This window comes from Panthera pardus, unplaced genomic scaffold, assembly GCF_024362965.1.
Source record: "Panthera pardus isolate Hobbes unplaced genomic scaffold, ASM2436296v1 HiC_scaffold_15, whole genome shotgun sequence".
Lineage (NCBI taxonomy): Eukaryota > Metazoa > Chordata > Mammalia > Carnivora > Felidae > Panthera > Panthera pardus.
The window spans coordinates 83,809,292-83,833,761 of NW_026526710.1; positions in this window are offsets into that span (position 1 = coordinate 83,809,292).

The window sequence follows — 24,470 nt, forward strand, 5'->3', positions numbered from 1 at the left end:
TTAATTAAAGACCTCCAACATAAACCAACCATAATTATTCACCTGTAGTTCTCCTGCTTTCTGCCATTTCAATATTTTAGTAGTTCCTAGTATCAATCCATGCGATCCAGGAAGTGCAGGAGAAACCTCAGGAAACTGGCATTTGTCAAGTGTGGTTCATGTGCATCTTCCATAGGTCATCTCAGGACCAACCTATGAAACAGGTACTACTCCCACTTCACAGTTGAGAAAATTAAAACTTAACGAGGGGGAGGATGGTGAAGGAGGATCCTAGGCTCACCTCATCCCACTGACACACCTAGAAAGCACCCATATCAGTGTAAATAACACAGAACATGACCCAAAGACTGACAGAGCACACTCTCCACAACTAAATGTAGAGAAAAGGCCACATCAGAGAGAATAGGAAGGGTGGAGATACACGCAGGAGCCAAATGGACATGTGGAACTGTCCTCAGGAGGGAGGGATCCTATGGGTGTGGAGAGGAGAGAGGAGCAGAACCCCATGCCAGACACCCCAGGCACCCCAGGTACGGAGAAACCACACTGGGGTGACAAATCCCTATAACATTTGGCTTTGAAAACCAGAGATGTCTAACTTCAAGTGTTCTTACAATCAGTGGAGCTTAACACCCAGAACTTTAAAATCAGTGGGCTTTGCTCTGGGAGAGCTGAGAGGACAATAGGAAACTGAGCCCCCATTCTTAAAGAAATAGCACAGCAAACAGCCCCACACAGCACAGAAGAAGCAGTTGGAAAAACTCCTGGAGTATATGGGAGGGATATTTGTTTACCAATCTCAGAGCCTGTGCTGGAGGGGCAGAGATCTTTGGGAGACTTTTCCAAGAACAAAAGAGCCAGCAGGCACCATTTCCCTCCCCTGCTCCCCAGCCTAGATATATGGACACCTGCAGAAACCAGCAAAACACGAACACTCTCCACCTAGCTTGCCAACAGCACGCCCTACCCCTGTGTTCTCCTGCAGACCCATCCTCAGCAGGAATCCATCCAAATCGGCACCACAAGTGTGACAGTGTGCAAGCAGCCCCAGCACGGGCCAGAGCCACTTCAAAGTTGCTCCTGCTTGGGGGAGAAGGTAAGATAACCACATACACCAATCCAACTACAGTCCCAACAGTGGGTTGGGGACAGACAGCTGGTCTGACTATAGGCCTCACTAACCAATGACATCTTAGGGCACAACACATGAAAAGCTCCCTATTGTTTGGTGCTACTGCATCTCTGGCGATCACCTGGTCTGACTCAACTCAAGCCTGAAGAAGCTCCAGAGTGACCTGCTAACAACACAGGAATAAGCCCTGCCCACAACACACAGAGCCACTGCAGACAACTAGACTGAAGGCAACTCAGAGACAACAGCAGAGCAAATGCAACACACAGGAGACGCCTCTGAAGTGCCAGGTTCTGGAGAACAGGGGACACTGCACCGCAGGGCACTATAAGACCTCTTCTTCATTAGGCCACTACTTTCAAGAGTCAGAGGTACAGCTGACTATCCTAACACATAGAAAGGGACACAAAGAGCTAGGAAAAATGAGTAGACAGAGGAATATGTCCCAAATGAAAGAACAGGACAAAATCACAGCAAAAGAGCTAAACGAAACAGAGATAAGCAATCTTTCTGATAGAGAATTTAAGACAATGGTCATAAAGATACTCAGTGGCCTTGAGAAAAGAGTGGAGGACCTCAATGAGACCCTCAACAAAATAAACAGAGAGCATAAAAACCAATCAGAGATGAAAAACTCAATAACTAAAATGAAAAATACACCAGATGGGATAAATAGTAGACTAGAGGAAGCATAATGGATCAGTGATGTGGAGGACAGAGAAACGGGAAGCAATCAAAGTGAACAGGAGAAAGAAAAAATACTAATAAAAAATAAAAATATATTAAGGTAACTCAGTAATATTAATTGTAATAACATTCATATTATAAGGATCCCAGAAGGAGAAGAGAGAGAAAAGGGAGCAGAAAATTTATTTGAAGAAATAATAGCTGGAAACTTCCCAAATCTGGGGAAGGAAACAGACATCCAGATCCAGGAGGCACAGAGAGCCCCCAACAAAATCAACCCAAGGAGGCCCACACTAAGACACATAGTGATTAAAATGGCAAAAAGTAACGATAAAGAAATAATTTTAAATTTTTTAACGTTTATTTATTATTGAGAGAGAGAGCATGAGCATGGGAGGGGCAGACGCAGAATCTGAAGCAAGCTCCAGGCTCTGAGCTGTCAGCACAGAGCCCGACATGGGGCTCGAACTCACAAACTGCAAGATCATGACCTGAGCCGAAGTCAGATGCTTAACCTACTGAGCCACCCAGGCACCCCAATAAAGAAGTAATTTTAAAAGCAGCAAGAGAAAAGAAAACCATTATATATGAGAGAAACTTCATAAAGGCTATCAGCTGATTTTTCAGCAGAAACATTGCAGGCCAGATATGGCATGATATATTCAAAGTGATGAAAGAAAAAAGTCTACAACCAAGAATACTATATCCACCAAGGCGATCATTCAGAATAAATATAAATATAGAGTTTCCCAGACAAATAAAAATTAAAGGAATTCATTACCACTAAACCACCCTAAAAAAAAACGTTAAAGGGACTCTTTCAGTGGACATCACTCAAGGGGCTCACAAAACAAAATGATGTAAATTATGATACCATGTACCTAAAATGTGGGGGAGGGGGAAGAGGAGTAAAACTTTAGTGTTTTTAGAATTGGTTCAAACTTACGTGACCATCAACTTTATATAATCTGCTATATGCATAAGATGTTATATATAAACCTAATGGTAATCATAAATCAAAAACCAGTAAGAAATATGCAGAAAGTAAAGATAAAGAAATCCAAGTATATCACTAAAGATAGCCAGAAAACTGTGGGAGAAGAAAGCAAGAGAAGAAATGAACAGAGAACTACAAAAACGACCATAAGGAACAAAATAACAAGACATAAGGTGACAGAATAGATTTAAAAAAGCAAGACCCATCTATATGTTGCCTACAAGATTCTCATTTCAGATCTAAAGACACATGCATATTGAAAGTGAAGGGATAGGAAAGCATTTATCACGCAAATGGAAGTGAAAAGAAAGCTGGAGTAGTGATGCTTATATCAGAAAAAATAGACTTTAAAACAATGACTGTAACAAGAGGCAAAGAAGGACATTACATGATAATAATGGGAATAATCCAAGAAGAAAATAAGACAATTGTAAATACTTATGCACCCAACATGGAGAAACCCAAATACATAAAGCAGGTAATAACAAACATAAAGTAATCAATAGTAATACAATAATAGTAAGGGACATTAACAGAAGAATACACATTCTTCTCAAGTGCACATGGGACATTCTCCACAATGAATCACATATTAAGCCACAAAAAAAGTCTTGACAAATTCAAAAACATTGAGGTCATACTATGTATTTTTCCATCCACGATGCTGCAAAATTAGAAATCAACCACAGGAAAAAAATCTGGAAAGAACATAAATATATGAGGTTAAATAACAGGCTAGTAAACAATGAATAAGGCAATGAAGAAATCAAAGAGGAAATCAAAAAATCATGGGGACAAATAAATAAAAACACAATAGTCCAAAATTCTGGGATATAGCAAAAGCTGTTCTAAGAGGGAAGTTCATAGCAATACAGGCTAACATCAAGAAGCAAGAAAAAAATCTCACATAAACAACCTAACTCTATACCTAATGGAGCTAAAAAAAGAACAACAAACAAAACCCAAAGCCAGCAGAAGGAAGGAAATAGTAAAGATTAGAGTAGAAATAAATGATAAAGAAACTTAAAAAACAATAGAACATATCAATGAAACCAGGAGCTGGCTCTTTGAAAAGGTCAACAAAATGGATAAACCTTTAGCCAGTCTCATCGAAAAAAAAAGAGACAGACAGACAGACAGAGAGGGAGGGTGGGGAGACTCAAAATCAGAGGAGAAATAACAACCAATATTACAGAAATACAAAAGATTATATTATGAGAATATTATGCAACATTACATGCCAACAAATTGGACAACCTGGAAGAAATGGATACATTCCTAGAAACATATAACCTTCCAAAACTGAATCAAGATGAAATAGAAAATTTGAACAGTCCAATCACCAGCAATAAAATTGAATCAGTAATCAAAAAATTCCCATCCAACTAACTCCAGGACCAGGCAGCTTCACAGATGAATTCTACCAAACACTTACAGAAGAGTTAATATCTATTCTTCTCAAAGTATCCAAAGAATAGAAGAGGAAGAAAACCTTCCAAATTCATTCTATAAGGCCAGCAGATAAAGACAGATAGACACTACAAAAAAAAAGAGGAACTATAGGCCAATATCTCTAATGAACATAGATGAAATAATCCTCAACAAAATATTAGCAAGCCAAATCAAACAATACATTAAAAAAAATCATTCACCACACTCAAGTGAGATTTATTCCTGGGATACAAGAGTGGCCCAATAGTCAATTCAATCAAAATCAATCAACATGCTACATCATATCAACAAGAGACAGGATAAAAAACACATGGTCATTTCAATAGATACAGAAAAAACACTGGACAAAGTACAGTATCCACTCATGACAAAAACCATCACGTAGGTTTAGAGGGTACATACCTTAACATAATAAAGTCCATATATGAAAAACCCACAGCTAACATCATACTCAGTGGTGAAAAACTAAGAGCTTTTCCCCTAAAATCAAGAACAAGACAAGGTTGTCTACCCTCACTACTTTCACCCCTCACTACTTTCATCCAACTAGTACTGGAAGTCCTAACACAGCAAGCAGTTGGAAGGAAGGAAGGAAGGAAGGAAGGAAAGAAGGAAGGAAAGAAGGAAGGGAGGAAGGAAAGAGAAAGAAAAGAAAAGAAAAGAAAAGAAAAGAAAAGAAAAGAAAGAAGAAAGAAAGAAAAGGCATCCAAATTGGTAAGGAAGAAATGAAACTTTCACTATTTGCAGGCCACCAAAAAAAAAAACTACTAGAGCCAATAAAAGAATTCAGTAAGGTCTCAGGATACAAAGTCAACACATAGAAATTTGTTGCATTTCTATATACTAATAATGAAGTAGCATAAAGAGAAATTAAGAAAACAATGCCATTTACAACTGCACCAGAAATAATAAAATACCTAAAAATAAACTTAACCAAGGAGGTGAAAGACCTGTACTCTGAAAACTATAAAATGCTGATGAAAGAAACTGAAGATGACATAAACAAATGGAAAGATATTCCATGCTCATGGATTGGGAGAACAAATATTGTTACATGTCTATATTGCCCAAATTAGTAATCTACAGATTTAATGCAATTCCAATTAAAATACCAACAGCATTTTTAACAGAACTAGAACAAACAATCCTAAAATTTGTATGAAACCACAAAAGACCCCAAATAGCCAAAGTAATCTTGAAAAAGAAAAACAAAGCTGAAGGCATCACAATTCCAGATTTCAAGTTATACTACAAAGCTGTAGTAACCAAAGAAGTATAGGACTGGCACAAAAATAGACACAATGATCTGTTCTTATCAATAGGATGGAAAAGAAAGCCCAGACATAAACTAATGATTATATGCTCAATTAACCTTTGACAAAGGAGGCAAGAATATGCAGTAAAAAAAGGACAGTCTCTTCAACAAATGGCATTGGCAAAACTGGACAGCTACATGCAAAAGAATGAGACTGGACCACTTTTTTATACCATGCACAAAAATAAATTCAAAATGGATGAAAGACCTAACTGTGAGACCTGAAACCATAAAAATTCCAGAAGAGAGCACAGGCAGTAATTTCTCTGACATCAGAGACAGGAACATTTTTCTAGATACATCTCCTAAGGCAAGGCAAACAAAAGCAAAAATAAACCATTGGGACTACATAAAAATAAAAAGCTTCTGAAGAGCAAAGGAAACAATCAACAAAACTAAAAGACAACCTACTGAATGGGAGAAGATATTTGCAGATGGCATATCCAAAAAAGGGTTAGTATCTAAAATATATAAAGAACTTAATACAACTCAACACCAAAAAAAAAAAAAAACCACAAAGAATCCAATTAAAAATGGACAGAAGATGGGGTGCCTCAATCAGTTAAGCATCCTACTCTTGATTTCAGTTCAGGCCATGATCGCACAGTTTCATGAGTTCAAGCCCCACGTCGGGCTCTGCACTGACCCTGCAGAGTCTGTTTGGGATTTTCTCTTCTGTCTTCTCTCTCTCTCTCTCTCTCTCTGTCTCTCTCACTCTCTCTCTAGCTCTCCCCACTCCCCTGCTCACACTTTCTGTTTCTCTCAAAATAAATAAATATACTTTAAAAATATATTAAAAAATGGGCAGAGGACATGAGCAGGCATTTCTCCAAAGAAGACATACAGATGGCAACAGACACTGAATGTTCAACATCACTCATCATAAGGGAAATGCAAATCAAAACCACTACGAGGTATCACCTCATGTCTTTCAGAATGGCTAAAATCAAAGGCACAAGAGACGAGTGTTGGTGAGGACGCAGAGAAAAAGGAACACTCATAAACTGTTGGTGGGAATGAAACTTGTGTAGCCACCTTGAAAGACAGTATGGAGTTTCCTCAAAATATTAAAAATTGAATTACCATATGATCTAGTAATTCCATTACGGGGTATTCTTTGGGTAAATACCAATACTAATCTGAAATTAGTAAATTAGGTAATAAAAATTATCTAATGAAATTAGGTAAATACTAATTTGAAAAGATATATGCATGCTTATGTATATTGCAGCATTACTTACAATAGCCAAAGTATGGAAGCAACCCATATGCCCATCTATTGATGAATGGATAAAGATGTGGCACATACACACACACACACACACACACACACAATGGAAAATTACTCAGCCATAAAAAGAATGAAATCTTGTCACTTGCAACAACATGGTTGGATCTAGAGGGTATAATGGTAAGTTAAATAAGTCAGTCAGAGAGAGAAAAATACTCATATGTGGAATTTAAGAAACAATACAAGCAAACAAAGGTGGGGAAAGAGACAAATCAAAAAACAGACTCTTAATTATGGAGAACAAACTGATGGTTACCAGAGGGGCGGTCGGTGGGGAATGGGTGAAATAGGTGATGGGGATTAAGATTACACTTACCATGGGGCACCTGGGTAGCTCTTGATTTCAGCTCAGGTCATGATCTCATGGTTCATGGGATCAAGCCCCAGGTTGGGCTCTGTGCTGACAGCTCAGAGTCTGCTTGGGGTTTTCTCTCTCTCTCTCTGTCTCTCTCTGTCTCTCTCTCTGTCTCTCTCTCAAAATAAATAAATAAACTTTTTAAAAAAGTACACTTATCATGAGGAGCACTGAGTAATATGTGGAATTGTTGGATCACTACATGGTACCCCTGAAAGTAATATAATACTGTATGTTAACTATACTGGAATTAAAACGTTTTAAAAATTTAACTGAGTTTCAGTAACTAATAAATGGCAGTGCCACAATCTGAGCCCAGCTTCTGACTTCCATTCTTTTAAGACTGTAGTAGGTTTTCGCCCTCAGGATGACGCACACTACAATGACCAAAATTTAAAAGGCTGCCATTACCTCCTGCTGCCAAGGACGTGGAGCAGCCCAACTGTCGTGCACCTGCTGATGGGAGCAGACGGTGGGCTCCACCACTGCGGAAAACTATTTGGCAATTTCTTATGAAGTTCAATACACACTTACTATCCAGTCTCAACAATTCCATTTCTTGGCATTTACTCAAAAAGAGGGAAAACATGTCCACAAAAAGGCCTGTACCTGAATGTTTATAGTAGTTTTATTCATCATAGCCCCAAAGTGAGAAAAACCCAAATATCCATCAACATGTGAATGGATAAACAAAGTGTATTTTCACACAACGGCACACCGCTCACTGAGTTTTTGAAGAAAGAACATACTGCTGATACAGGCAACTGAGATGAATCTGACAGACACTGTTGGGCAAAGCCACGCACAAAAGAGTACATACTCTCTGTCCCGTGTGTGAAGCTGTACAATTACACAAACTGAGCTATTGTGATAAAAATGTATGTGGTTGCTTCAAGTGGGGTGTCAACTGTCTGGAAAGAAACATGAGGGAACTTTCTGGGGTTGTGAAATTATTTTACATGTTGATAGAGTAGTCTCAAAATTCCTCAAGTTTATACTTTAAAATGTCTATAATTTACTATGGACAGATTACACTTTTAATTAAAAATAAAACTTGCTGTAGCATTTTTGCATTTTGAAACTTGCCCACATCTTGACTTAAATTAAAAAAATCACACACAGAAAACATTTATAAGCCCCGAATAAGTGACCTTATTGGTATTTATAGATTCCTTTCTCATTCTCCTAGCTGCATTTTTTTTGTTCTGGCCGCTAGTCATGGGAGTAGGAAAATTTATTAATGTCAAATTTATGGGGAGGCTGAGTCTATATTAATATGATACATCAATTATTTATAGGTGACATATTATATACAATACGGCTATATAAAATTTCTTCTTATGAAATGATGATGCTATTAATTCACTGTCAGTAAGACATGTCATTTCAATAACAGTACACATTATTTCCTTTAATTTATATAAAGTTGTGAGTCGACCAGCACGCTGCATGCATTGGCAAGTAAGAGTGTAATCAACAAAGCATGGAACAAAGGTGATAACTCGCATTCTGACTCTTCTTTCTGCCTCGGGGCTAACTAGGCACAAATGATAGTTCACTTTTATGTCCAGTTTCATTTTTTCCTTACACTTTTAGTTCCTCAGGATGTAGATTCTGTATCAATAGAAATGATCTTCCCTGACAACCCATACCTCTCAATCACTACATAGAAAGACAGAGACGAATTTGTCGCTCACACATGCTGGATGACTTTGAATCCTGGTCTCACACCCAGGTTGTACTCCCTTGACTTGTTAAATACCAGCAGGTATCAGTAGGTGTTAAACTGTATTATTTTTGCAAGTACAGGAAAACCTTACATCACAAGTAACCTGTTATGCAAATGTTCTGCAAGACAAGCAAACATTTCTAATACATTTTAACTTGATAAATGAGCCATGTCTTGTAATGAGTAGAACGTGATGCTGAATGTCACATGATCACAACTGAGCCAATGGTTCTTGAAATTCGCTTTGATATATGAGTGCTTTGGATTACAAATATGTCTCTGGAACGAATTACACTCACAAACCAAGGTTTTACTGTATTAGTATTAATGTGATACATTAGCTCTGTGTACTTGGGACAGCATATTACTCTTCCAATGTGGATTATACATGTTAAGGTTTTACGGAGAATTGTTGTATCTGTTTGGATGTATATTTGGACTAGGATTTTCCTTTGGTACAAGTACATTTTATGAGCATGATTTAGGGTCTGAAATACAAAACATCTGAATTTTACCAAACCTCTTCAGGCTATGAGCATGATAAGGCCACATTATCATTTATCTCCAGAATTATCAAACCCTTGGCCCCTATCAGTATAATCCCCTCCATCAAAATCAATTTCAATTATTTCTGGGAATCCTCAGAAAGTACCCATACGTTCTGGAGGGCAAGTCTCTGAGGTCCTCACTCACATCTGCTTACAGAACAGCCACACCAGGATGACCCCCACTAGGAGCACTGCTTCCAGCGTCTTCTGTGAGAATTCTGCCTGCCTGACACTTGTCCTTCAGCCCTCCCTAAGCTTCACAGTTGTCCATGGTGCTCCTTACAGAACTGGGGAGAATGTCCTTTCCCCAGTAAGCTGATGCCCTTAGTCCCCAAGGCCAGGCCACCCACCTCACGCAGCCTCATGTGATGGCAGCCCTTTTAGCTTCTGTGGGCAGGCCCCTCTTTCCTTTGAGGCTTTGAGGCAGGGAGGCTCCATAAGACAAACTGGGCAGATTTCTGGATCTGACTTTCACACTGTGGCCTACAATCACTAAAACACAGAGAGATTTATTCTTTATCAAGGCTCCAGCACACAAGACAGAGGAGTTTCAAACTTGAGAGGGACGGGGAGAAAATCTTGGCAGACAGCACTTTCACCAAGTGATCCGAGGGAACACCATCAGAAATGGGGCAATTTGAAATTGCATGCCACCCCATGGGACATGGTGAGGACACAGCACCACTTTGAGGGTGTCCCTGCCAAAGACAGATAGCCTGAATGTAATCATGATGAAACAGCAGTCAATCCCAAACTGAGGAATACTCTCTAAGACAACTGCCCTGTGATCTTCAAAAGTGTCAGGGGAGTAAAAAGCAAAGAAAGTCTGAAAACCATTCCAGTTTTTGAAGGAGCCTCAAGACAGGGGACACATACATGCACCCTGTGATTCTGATAGAGACTGTTTTCCCACAAAGGGCATTACTAGGACAACCGGTGATGTTTGAACGGAGCAGTGATCACGTATTGATGATAATTTCCTGACTGTGATGACTGTGTCATGTATGAAACACACCTGAAATATTCCAGAGTGATGGGGCATCAGGTTGCCAACGGACTCTCATATAGATCAGGAAAATAAAAGGTCTTCTTCATGCTGGGTTTCCAACTTCTTTATAAATTTAAGATTGTTCCAAATTTTTAAAAATTGAAACAAAAAATACAGCAAGAATAAACTGTACTGATTTTCAAAATGGGCTAGACGTGTTTGGAACACACTTTTTTTTCCTGGCTTTTATTACCTACCCCTTTTTGTCTGCCATCTTCCCAGAATTGTTTGTGTCTGCTCCTACGAATTGTAAAACGTTTCCAAGTTACTCAATCCTCTTGGAAATGGAAGTAAAATTTCTTGTCAATCTAAATCTCTCAGCCCAAGATCTCCTGAAGTTTCATTTTTCTCTGACACAAGAAGGAAAAAGATTCCTGACTGCCAAAAAGAGTTCCTTACGCTCAACATAAAACATCCTGCAAATAATTTGTGTCAAGGTTGCTGAAAAGTTATCTGAGAAAGAAATTAGAAATTGTCTTTTTCTTATTATATACCTTCTGCTAACCCTCTCCTTCATCTGGATAGCAGACATGCTGGGTACAATATTCTACCTGTCACTGTGGCTTAATAGAAATCCAGAGAGACACCACAAAAAGCAATGTCTCTTATTGATCATGCTGAAGATATTTATGACAGTATGGCCATCGTGTCAAGTTTTATTCCATTAATGCTAAAATAGATGAGTTTGTCTTATTTCCAGGCATCTGAAAATCCTCTGCAATAAAGGTCTATTTACTTGAGCTGCATCAATAATCTAAAATAATAAGAAGAAAGAAGGAAAGACCAGCAGATCTACAATTTTTCATTTCATGTAGAGGTCCTCTTGCCTTATTCGACATGAACTATGCCTGCCTCATGCTGGTTGACTATTGTAGGAATGCACGTGAAATACATTTCCTGCTTTTAGCATTTCACCCAGCTATATTACATACACATAGTTCACTGCCACGTTTAAAAAAAGATATTATTAAAAAAGCTTTCTTTCTTTTTTCTTTTTTTAATGTTTATTTATTTTTGACAGAGAGAGGGTATGGGCGGGGCGGGGGGGGGGAGTGGTTAGAGAGAGAGGGAGACACAGAATCTGAAGCAGGCTCCAGGCTCTGAGCTGCCGGCACACAGCCCGACGCGGGGCTCAAACTCACGAACGGCTAGATGATGATCTGAGCCAAATTCGGATGCTCAGATGACTGAGTCACCCAGGCACCCCAGAAAAGCATTCTTAATTAGTGCATCATTCACCTAGCAAGATTCAGGCTGCTGAGTTAATGGCTGGTAAACATTCCCCGATTTCAATTCTTCCATCTTCCTCGTTACCTGACCACTGACACAGTCATGGCCAACCTTTCTCATGGCCACAGAAGCCAATTTTTTTTCCCTGCACGGGTCTAAAATATATATATTTCTGAGAAGAGAATTTGAAATAAGACAGATTCTCAGTATTGAACACACACGCAAAACAAACCAAAAAGTAAATAGTGCATGTCTGAATATTAAGTATGTGAACTGAATGAGTGTTGTCAACTTTTTTTTAAATGTATTTATTTTGAGAGATAGAGAGCAAGTGGGAGAGGGGCAGAAAGGGAGGGAGAGAGAATCCCAAGCATGCTCTGAGCTGTCAGAACAGAGCCCGACATGGGGCTCGATCCCACGAACCCTGAGGTGATGACCTGAGCCGAAACCAAGAGCTGGATGCTTAACCGAGTAAGCCACCCAGGTGCCCTGAGTGTTGTCAACTTTTGAAGAGAAATTGACCTATTCCGCTTCACATTTTGCATGTTGCAAAATTAAATATTCTGAATGCTGGAAAGTGGCTACCTTCCTCAGATTACCAATTACCCAAAATTACAATTTAATGCACCAAATGTTTCTAACATAATTAATGTTGTCTTTACGTGTGCAACAAGATGTGTTGAATACTACTTGTCCGTGACCAGGAACCATGCTGGTGGCAGAGCAGCAAAGATAAATAAGGTAGAATTCCATCCTAACGGCTTCATAGTCCACCAGTAATAGTAAATGAGCCCAGAGATCGAAGTAAATGTGCCCAGAACCCCCACGGGTCCAGTGAGGGTGCGGAGGAAAACAAAATCAGCCCTGGAAATGAGAAGCACCACTGGGATCATGTCTTACAGGCCTTTATTTGGCACAGTGGGAAGGGACAGGAAAAGGGAAGGACATCACCAGGCCCAGAGAGGTGCGGGTAAAGCAGCCCGTGCCGTCAGGGAATGCCGTACCCTGGGGAGTGGCTGACGGTGGAGTAGGGGGCAAGAACTGGGACCTGGGATTGTCAGATAAAGCGACGTCCTTCAGCCCCTCACCTGAGCACTGGCTTAGGTAGGAAATGTGGACGCATTTAAGATGTGAAACTATCCACAAAGTCTCTTGGATGGGTAAAAACCTCAGCATGCTGCCTTAAAATATCCATGATATAAACATTTGCTCAAGGGTCTGTATGAATCCTGGCAGCCTGATGAAGGAGCTGACCCCATCTTTGGCCTTCCAGCTCGTTCTCCCCTCTGGCACAAAGATGGCGCCACATGAGATAACTATGCTGTCACCTCACCATGTCTCTCGCTCCATAAAAGCTGGGGATTATGGTCCGCGTAGGGGCAGAGAACAGGGGCAGCTGTGCGTGCCCTGGATGGTCCTCCCCCCACACCTGCCCAATAGATCTTGTCAGTGAGTCACCCTGAATGAAACTGAGTAAATGGTATGGAATAACTTGCTTTTGCTTTCCAGTGAAGTGTCTTCTCAGTCTGGAGAATGCATTACTGACCCTCTTCCACATTCTAACACTTGACATGAAAGATATGTTAAAAATCTAAAAGCAGTCTGGTCTGTTTTGTTCCAAAGCAGTTTACTGTTATTCCCCAAAGAACCGGCCAGCTCAATGTAACATAGAAAAGCAATCAGCAATTGGACATGATAGATGTAGCTCTTTTTGGTTCCTGCAGGGAACCTAAAAAGAAAGTTAACATCACAAAAATCTCACGAATTTAGTGAAATGGGGGAAGCATTTCATAGCCATATGAATCCTTAAAAGCTCAGAATTTTTATTTTTTAATGATGTCAGGTACATCCATCAACCAAAACCAGATTAGCAATGGTTAACCCAGTGGACACACTGAGAAATTATGAAATACACCTATATAAAAACATTCTATAATAGGCACGTGGTCCCATCTCTTCCCTCTTGCCAAACTCCCCCACGGATAATCCTTGCATGTGGCCCTAACTCCTGTCCCCTAGCTTAATTCTCAAGTCCACCCTTGCTCCCACTGTTCTGAGAACACTTCAGGTTCACCTGTTCATGCCTACTGGATTTGCATCCTGTTTAAGCTCTGCTGGAGTGGCAGCTGGTTTCTTGAAAAGAACCACAAAGACATCTCCTGTTCTAACAATATGATCTTATCACCTTGTCCCAGCCACATTAAGAGGCGGGGTCGATGCCCCTTCCCCACGAACCGGGATGACTTTCGTCACTGTCTCCACTACTAGAGTACAGAGAAGTGGCACTACGTGACTTCTAAGGTGAGTCACAAAGGGCGATACAGCGCATGAGCCCTCTATCCCTCCCTCCCCCAGGGCTCTCACCCTCGGCACGCAGCCACCATGCTGCGAGGAAGTCCAGACCACAGCAGAAGGACATGAGGGGGCAACCCCAGCTGACATCCCAGTTGACAGCACTGACCACCAGACATCCTTCCTTAAGGGTTGTTCACTCTTATGTGGGAAGACAAGGAAAAGAAATGTATTGACATGGCTGAGTGATGAACACCATGGGAGGGAGATCACCGAGTGCAAAGGGAGCACAGGAGGGACTCCTAGCCTAACATGGGAGACATGGGGGTGGGAGAGGGTAGTCAGAGGAGTTTCCAAGGGGGGTGAGAGAAGTTTTCCAGAGAAAACTGTTTCACTCCAGGGACAGGAATGTCTACACTGAGACTCGAAAGATAAGGAGTGGTGGAGGAGGGCGGCAGAGAGGGAAGAAGTACACATCCAGGCACCTTCACCGTCGAACGCTACCCATATCTTCCAGCTTTACTTTCTCCTTATTCTCTCCATGCCCTTCCTAGGCTACAGTTACACACAACCAAGTATGCAGTCACAGCGTTTGCTCGACAAGGAAACACTGTCTCAGGGCTCGCAATTACATGGACAGATGTGGTCACTACCAAGAGTTCATTGTCCAGTGAGGGAGTGTGATTATTTCACCCAGTAATTCATCTTCATCGGACCCATTTATTAAGATGCAAAGATGACTTTCCAGGATGTGGGCCCATAACACAAGAATACAAGAAGGGCAGATCGGAATAGATAAGGCGTACAAGTTAGGGAGAAGTTGAATGTGGGATGCTTATAATCATTTAATTGAAGATATCCAGCTGGCAATTGCAAACAGAGGTTCAAGGAAAGCGGTCCGCCCTACAGATGGTAGTCCGGCATGGTGACTGCCAGCACATCACCGTGGTAGGACAGCAGGTTGGCACCACCGGGATAGCAGGGTGGCTCAGTGGCTAAGCACCCAAGTACCGGCATCAGACGGAGTTCAAATCCAAGCCCCCCCACCTCTCAGCTCCTACCCTCTCCCAGCCTCATCTATGAAATGGGGATGACCGTGAAGTCCCCCTTAAAGAGCTTGCGTGAGAATAAAATAACGATGGGTGCTGTTATCTGGGAGACACGTTGTTTACCATTAGGTATGGGATGAGCAGAATCAACTCACTTTTGACAGCGTTTGGTAAGAGGAAATCATCTGTCTCCCTTACATTCGGGCATCCTCCCAAAGAGCTGAAGACAGTTATATAACCTAACCCGCTCCTTTCGACACTGGCTGCTGGGAGACTGAGTTAAATGTAATATTCAGTCAAGATAACCACGTATATGGCACATTAGCACTGACGGCATTTCCCTTCCTCTGCCTTCCATATTGGTTTGATTTTGCATTTTAATGGTTTTCCTCAACTATCACTTCATACCAAATTGCCTCAAAGGCTTTTTGGGAAGCAAATGTCACGTACGTATAAATAAATAAAATTCACCGAAGGAAAACAACTGGGCGCTATAAAAAACACAGGGTGCTTCAGCGATGCCTATTTGAAATAACGCAGACCGAACCGAATTCCTCGTTTTAAAAGTGGCGCCCCGGAGACCCAGCGCAAACGCCCTGCTCCAGGCTGGCGTGGCTCCACACTCGCCCCCAAATGCTCCCACCTGCCGGCACCTGCTTCCCAGGCCCCTCCGAGACCCTCCTCTGCTGCAAGCTCCTCTCTCACGCCTCTTGCCCTTCTGTATCCTCTTCTCGGGGGGGTCCCGGTTTGTGGCTTGACGTACCACGCACACGGCCAGGACTCGCAAAGCTGAGTCGCCAACTTCTCCCCCCGGCGCCCGATTCACGTATCCATCTGCGTCCTTAATATTTCCACTCGAGAAGGTGAGACTCGTTTTCAATTCGGCGCGGCCAAAACTCAGCTCCCGATTCTCACCTTAGGCCACCTCCGACCGCTGCCAGACTCGCTCCTCCCGCGAGCTGACATCTTTCCATCTGCACAACTTCACCTGCTCCAGGCTGCCGTCAGCATTCAGACGGACAGCGGCGACGGCGCGGTCTGCATTCAAGCCACCGTTTGGTTCAGGGCATCCTCTGGTTACTGGTCCCCCTCGCAAACAGAGTGAGACTCGCGGCGGTCTGCACCACAAGAAGACAGAAGGCTAAAGCTCTTGCTGGGATCTGCAAGGTCCCGTGAAAAGGGCCCCTGCAAACGCCTGACTTCATCCCTTCACCCGCCTCCGCCTCAGACAGCCACCGGCTCTCGCCTGCCTCCCTGTCTTTCGGTGCTGGGCTCCTCTCTGTCTCTGGGGATTCTTGCCGAAATGTTCCCTCCTGGGCCATCTCGCTGCCTCCTCTCATCGTGTGGATCTCAACTCAAAGGTTACCCACTCAGGGAGGCCCCCCGGCGCCCTCAGCCTCCCCCAGCGACCGTCTGAGCCATCACCTGGCATCTCCAAGGACCCCCACCCAGTGCAGAGAGATCACAAGGTGCCCCACTGCAAAGCCGAAGGCGTGAAGAAGGAGGCAGTCTCTCTCCCATCCTCCAGGAGCTGGAGCATCGTCCCCGTGACCTAAACAGAGTCTACCCGGGACCCCTGCCCCCACGAGGGACTCTGCCCTCAGCTGAGGGGCCAGAAGTCGCGGAGAGGGCGGAGCTGAGAGTCCAGGGGTGGCCTGCTTCCAGCCTCCCCAGCGCTGTGCGGACAGCAGAGGGAAGGCACGTGTTTCTATGACAAGGCCTCGGCGGCGCCTCGCCTCTCCTTACTCCCGGCCAAGCCTTCTGGTGGATTCTGGAAGCAAACACACGTCCAAAACTCCTTTTCTGTTTCAGTTGACCAATTTGTGCTATTTTCCACTAAGAACTCTGACTGGTTCATACTCTCCACTATCCAAGATTAATTTCTTTGTGTATTTTTTTTACATGTTTTCTATCCATCTTCCCTTCTAAAAGGTAGAGTCGGTGCAGAAAACGTGTCTTCTTCACCAGTGTGAGCCTAGTACTTAGTAGGTTCTCAATAAATATTGGTCACCTGATTGAAGTGAGTCTAAGCCTCTTATGAACAGAAATATTCTGTATTTTATATTCTCCCTTATAGCCTCAAAGACACTCCTGCAGATTTAAAAAGAAAGTCACCAATTTATATTTAAATTCTGGAAAAAGTAAGATTAAAAAAAAAGTTTTGAAGGGATTTTGAGATGGTAAAGACACTGATGCCAAGACCAAATGCTACATATCTCTGATTCATCCATTTGAATTCAAGCCAGAAGTATCTAAAACGAACTACAAATCTGGTAGCTGTGAAGCTACCTAATACCTTGTGGGTGCAGGCCACTCAGCAATCACGTCCACATATGACATGCCCCTCAAGGCCTCTAGGACAAAGCCCTGTCTGCAGTGTCCTTTCCTGGGGCAAAGACCGAATTCCACCATAATAAGGCTCCTGTACACTTGTTCCCAGTGATCGTCACACACTGACGAGCATCTGAGGAAGATCGGGACCAGGATTGATGGTGAGCCCCTAATCTGTCCAGTGTGCACCAGGCACAGTGGTTCCATGTGCCCTCTTCCTCCTGGCTTTTCTAGGACTTTCCACCTTTGTGCATACGTGGAAGACCAGTAGGTTTAGAACTACACCCATTCCTATTATGCTAAGTGAAATGAGTCAGTCAGAGAAAGACAAGTATCATATGACTTCACTCGTGTGAGGACTTCAAGAGACAAAACAGATGAACAGAAGGGAAGGGAAACAAAAATAACATAAAAACAGGGAGGGGGACAAAACAGAAGAGACTCATAAATATGGAGAACAAACAGGGTTACTGGAGGGGTCGTGGGAGGGGGGATGGTCTAAATGGGTAAGGGGCGCTGAGGAATCTACTCCTGAAATCATTGTTGCACTATATACTAATTTGGATGTAAATTTAAAAAAATAAAAACTTAAATTAAAAAAAAAAAGAACTACACCCATTGCTAAGGATGCTTCCATCCAATGAGATAAAGTATTCTGCCTCCAATAGATGAATTGGAAATGAGACCAATAGAGAGAAAGAGAGAAATTCAATAATAGAAAGAAACTCAAGGCTACCCAACTGGGGACAATACTCAGCTGTTTTACCAGAGCTACAGAGAGCCAAGTGACCAGCACAGAGCCAGACATATGGTCAGTACTAAGAAACAGGCACTGACAAACAAATAAAAACACAGAGCTCATCTACCTCTCCCTATGTTTGGGGTCCTTAAGTTTTTTTAGGGCACAATTTCCTCTGAGGGGCCATAATGAATGCTATAGACCCTACTCCTGGGAAGCGCATATGTGCTGACTTGTACGATATTTTGCACAATATCAGTGCTGCCATGGTCCGTCGGAAGCAAGTTCCTGGAGTCCCTAGAAGTCCTCAGACCTGGGTTAAGAACCCACAGCCCAGACTTAACCAACACGGAAAGTCTCTGAAAGAGGGAGCTACGCAGGAGGGAGGGAGGGAGGGAATGAGGAGTCTAAGATTTGGAAAATGAAGGAGAGACAATTCGAGCAGCCCAGGGGCCAGGAACCATCGGGCCAGTGTCTCCATCTGCCGAGCACACAGCGGGACCCTGGAGAGACCACCTCACTTCCCTGCACCAACTCTTCTTCCGTCTCCAAGATATCGGCGGCTGGCATGAAAGGTTCTGAGAGCCCTTTGGACTCCACATCCAATGACACTGTACAACACTCATTGAGACTTTCCTCTCTGTCAACCCATCAAGTTGACAAAGTTCTCTAGGAACAACAACAACAAAAATGTCACTAAAGTCTCTTACCCTTTTAGGAAAAAAAAAATTCCCAAATAAGGTGCTCCCTTAAATAGCTATCTGCCTGTCTCAGTACATAGCTGGAATTGTCACTTGAGAACAAATGTAAAAGAATCAATCAAGAGGCTTCATAAATATTCCAAGCTCTTCCCTCCCACCACCTCCACAGAGCTCTGCAAAGCACTCGCTGTGACAGTGAACCCCGACGCTTGTCTGTCTTCTTACGTGGGGGAGGTCACAGCAGACCCACCACTTGTGCCACTAGGCAGTAGGAAGTGGTGCCAGCAAGTTCAACAGCGAATTCTGGCCGCAAAGGATTCCAATTCAGAAACTTCGTGTAAGTTCGAACGTAAAGCTCACAGTCTCATGAGATGAATCAGAGCAGTGGTTCGGCCGCACGTGCTGATGAGGTCTGACGCACTCTGTGCAGAAGCCATGGGCACTAACGTCGACACAGGTACGATGTCTCCTGGCCCCAAGGGAGGGACGCCCCAAATGTTACTTTTCATGCAGATTAAAATCATGGACGGGGCATCTGGCTAGCTCAGTCAGAGGAACACACAACTCGTGATCTCAGGGTTGTGAGTTCGAGCTCCATGTTGGGTCTAGAGATTATTTAAAATCTTTATAAAAACTTAAAAAAAAAAAAAAAATAGGGGCACCTGGATGGTTCAGTCAGTTAAGCAACTGACTTCGGCTCTGGTCACGATCTCGTGGTTCGTGCCCCGTGCCAGGCTCTGTGCTGACAGCTCAGAGCCTGGAGCCTGCTTCAGATTCTGTGTCTCCCTCTCTCTTTGTTCCTCCCCTGCTCGTTCTCTGTCTCTCTGTGTCTCTCAAAAATAAATAAACGTTAAAAACGAAAAAAATAATAATAATAAAATAAAAATCATGGCGATTTCCTCATCCATGGAAAGCTCGCTCCTATGGCTTTTAGTATTGGGACAGTCCACACACAGTAAGTGTAAATATACTTTTTAAGAATCCCTCTTTTTATATGGACACTTTTGAGGAAACAAAAAGCTGAAATCCGTTGTTTGAATAGTAAAAAAAGATTCACTGCGAAATTTCCTCGTGTCACGGTTTTCTTCTTCACTGGTGGGTGTTATCCTCAGACCAAGAGTGTAATGATTTCGTCTCCCAGAGCTTCCTATTCTGGGTTTGTGGCACATCCCCCACACAGCCCCCGCCTCACTGCAGGGCCAGTAAGTGGCACAGCTCCTTCTTTCAGTCACTAGGGTTTCTTTCTTAGAGAGAGAGAGAGAGAGCCCATCGAGCTGGTTACTCACAAAACAGCCCTTCATTTCAGAGCTCGTAAGGAGTTTCCATTAAAAGAAATAGGAGAAGGCAGGCGTCATTTCTCTGGGATGAAGACACGAACTGTCACGTGAGGCAGCCACAGTGGAGCCGGTGGGCAGGTGGAGGGACATCCATCTGCTGGGGGCTCCCTTTGCAGGGGAAACCATCGTCACACTCAAGGCCAAGGTCAGGGCATGCTGGCCTGGGATGCGCTGTGTCCTGATCTTGTCTCATCAGTGCAGACCAGGCAGGCGTCTCCTTCACCCTGGGAGGCTCTGTGGCTCAGCTAACAGAGTAACAAATCCTTCGGGCAACGTGGGGGCCGTGGGGTCAGCCCTGTGCCAGGCACTAGAGACCCAGAAACAAGCCAGACACGCGGTTCCTGCTGCGTTCCACTGGAAAGACGTAGCTCACAAAGATGAAAGCAAATAAAACAGGAGCGCACACCAGCCAGCAACCAGCTAAGCAAGGCGAGGGGTCCTTACAGTGTCATGGGTGTGGGGTTGGACCCCTCAGGATGGGGTGCTCAGGACTCACCTCCCTGGGTGCTGCCATAGATCATGGGGACTCCTTCTTCTTGAAGGCTGAGTAGTATTCCACTGTATGAACGTACATGAAGCATTTTCTTTACCCATTCATCCATCAGTGGTCTTTAGGTGGTTTCTGTATCTCAGCTATAGTGATTAGTGCTGCAGTGAACATGAGAATGCTAATATCTCCTCAATACCCTGAGTTCAATTCCTTTGGAGACATTGCCAGACACAGGATCATTGGATCCTATGGTAGTTCTGGTTTTGATTTTTTGAGGAAGAATGATTCCACTTATATGAGGTATCTAAAGTAGAATCAAAGCGTAGATTGGTGGTCACCAGGGCTGGGGGGAGCGGGGACTGGGGAGTCCCAGTCAATGGGCATATAGTTTCAGTTAAGCACAATGAATGAGCCCTAGAAGCCCGCTGACCATCACTGCGCCTATAATCAGCAGTCCTGCACTGCACACTCAAAAACCGTTCAAGAGGCAAGATCCCATGTTGGGTTCTCATCACAGCAAAGTAAAATTTAAAAAATAAATAAATAAAGGATTTGACAACTAATTCACACCAAGGTGCTAGTGCTGGTAAGGGCAAAGCGATTTACCACCGAAATGCATTTGTAGAAATATTAAGAAACGATTCTTGACTAATGTAACAGCAGGATTTCAGGCATCGGCTTGTAGCTTCCTGGCTTTCCTCAAAACACCGTATTAAAACATTTCTCTTCTGCCATCAGAGGTTGTCACCAGCACAGAGACTCACGCCATGAATCGTTACCCTTGCTTACATAGAGCCCCAGTGACATCACCTCTAAAAGGTTATTTAGCCAAAGCCACCATTGGGTCAGCAACGTTTAATGACCACCTACTCTGTGATGCCCAAGATGCCAGGCGCGGTTTTTGACAAGTACAAACGTGGAATCCACTGGAGGTCACGGTGGGGCAGCTCAGTGAGATGCCATCCTGTACCTCCCTCCTGTGAATGAGACACACATCCCATGCAACGTGAAACATCCAACTAATTTATTTATCTTTCTTCTACGAGCAATTGTAAGGAAGCAAAACAAGTTAGAAGGCAGAGGGCTAGGGTCTAGAGGTAATTTATTCCGACTTCATACTCTCCGAGGATTTAATAAAAGGTAGTAAATCCTAAACTAAACACAGTCAGCAGCAGGGAGCTGCTCAAAATTTATTCTACTCTAGATTAGTGATGATTAAGTCACACTGTGGTCTATTTTAAAATACAGTGCTTTTCAGTACTGCATATGTTTAAAACATTCAGTTTTCTCCTCTGGCTTAAAACAAAGAATATAATTCCTTCATTTTTTCAACAACACTTCTTAAATTTTCCTTCTCCTCCACAGCTGAGAAAGGGCTTCCTTGTCTGAAATACAGCTTCTGCAACCATAAAACAAGGAAATTTATTTTTTAACTATATTGCATGAGAATGTGCACAATTTTTCAAAGTAGCAACTTTCCATGAATTCAGCAAGGGCACTGGAACTTTCCATGAATTTAACAAGAATTTAAAGAGCCATCTGCATAAAGCTGAGAGATTATTAAATGTAGGGCAAACCAGAGGAGAGGGGTACGCCCCTTCCTCCTGGGCTCCCCCTTAATCCCCTCCTGGTTTCTTCTCACTCCCCAATGTTTCTCTGGGCCGACATCATGCTCTGTGACCGAGGGCTGAGGCTGCTGCCTGTGTGGGCTTCCCCCTCGGAGTCCCGACATCTTGCCCAGGCCTCCCCACAGAATTTAGTTTTCCTGATGATGCTGCTAACCTCTGCAAAGTTCCAAATGTAGGTTCCCAGTCCTTCCCGATGGAATCGAGTGCATTTCCACCCGATAAATATGAAATAAAGAGGCCAGAATTCTCCAAAGGTCTTTGTGCGTCAATTAAAACAACTCCCAACTGCTAAGTGCGGTTCATGTAGGGATGTCCATATAAGACACGTGGCACCCACGATGCCACGTGGGCACCTTTGGGAACACTCAACTCTGACACGAGGCCCTTGGATGCTCCACTGCGTTTCCTCCTTTTCCAGGGCTCTCCACACCCCGCCGCCTGGGGCTGCACATTCAGTGACCCACCCCCACCCTACACTATTGTCATCAGCCGTAATTCATGGCACTTAGGGCAATGATACTCTAGGTACATCAGCACACGGTGGGAATCTCTCTAGTGTTTGCTTTATATACTTTAGCTAATATATAGTAAATTTAGATGGCTCCAACTTTGGGATATGAGCTCAGTCATTCTCGACAAATCTTTGTTGCCTTTTTTATAAAGTCTCGGTGTGGAGCCTTCATCTCGGTACTGCTAACCGGCGGAGGCCTGCACCCAGTAGGGCCCTTCCCGCCTGGGAGAGCAGAGATACTCAGCCCTGGCCCAGAGAAAGAGCAGCAGCACTTGGCAGGGTGACTCTCCCTGGATTTGCGAGTCATTAAAGCTGCAAAGAATGACCCTGAAGACAGACTCCTGCCTGCGAGGATTTGGTAGGAAGTGTGTGAACCACGTGATTCCCCTTGGAGTCTTTTAAACGTTTCCTACATCCAAAAGTACGCACTAAGGAAATATGTAAGGTGATAAGTGAAGAGATACGAGGAGATTTCTCGTGGAAAACTGGACAACTATTTAATCCTTCTCAAAGACAGGAAGGTGACTATTTAGCCAAGTAAATTCCCACAGTAATGTATATAAACCATTTCAAAGAGCAGTGTTCTGATTTTCAGATGCCCTACAGAAAAGGCTTCTGCATGCCTTTCTTATGAGCTTCTGTAACATTTAACAACCCTTCCAGGCTCTACTTTTTTTTTTTTAATGTTTACTTATTTTTGAGAAAGAGAGAGAGAGAGAGGAGACAGAGTGTGAGTGGGGGACGGGAAGAGAGAGAGGGAGACACAGAATCCAAAACGGGCTCCAGGCTCTGAACTGTCAGCACAGAGCCCAACACAGGGACTGAACTCACGAACGGCGAGATCATGACCTGAGCCGAAGTCAGACGCCTAACTGACTGAGCCACCCAGGAGCCCAATTCCTGGTTCTACTTTTAATAGAGCAGCGGTAAATAAAAGTAATAATAGTAGAAGGTTCCTTTTAATTTGCAAGGGTTTCTGAACTTTTTGAAGGTCACAGACCTTATTGAGAATCTTCTGAAAGCCAGGGACATCCCTTCAGGTGGATAGGAGTAACATATGTGTCTTCTCAAAGAACTGAATTGTGTCTTCTCAAAACTCAGGTGCTGATCTCCAGAACCTCAGAATGTGACCTTATTTGGAGAGAGGGTCTTCACAGATGTAAGCAAGCTAAAATGGGGACATTAGGATGAACCTCAATCCAATATGACTAATTTCTTTATAGAAAAGGTAAATTTGGACACAGAGACATACGTAACAGGAAAGATGATGAGAAGAGACACAGGAGAAGACAGCCATCTACCGTCTAAGGAAAGAGGCCTGGGGTAGAGTGTTCCCTCCCAGCCTCAAAAGGAACCAGTCCTCCAGAACCTTGATTTTGGACTTCTGGCTTCCAGAAGCGTGAGACAATAAAACTCTTCTGTTTAAGCTACACAGCCAGTGGTACTTTATTAGGGCAGCCTTAGCAAACTAATACTATAATTTCATGAGATTCCTTCATGTTGATATGTGTACCTATAGTTCGTGTCACTGCTGTCTGAACATACCAGGATTTATTTATCCAATCTGCTATTGGTGGACTGTTTCCAAAGTTTTCCAGCATGGAGTGA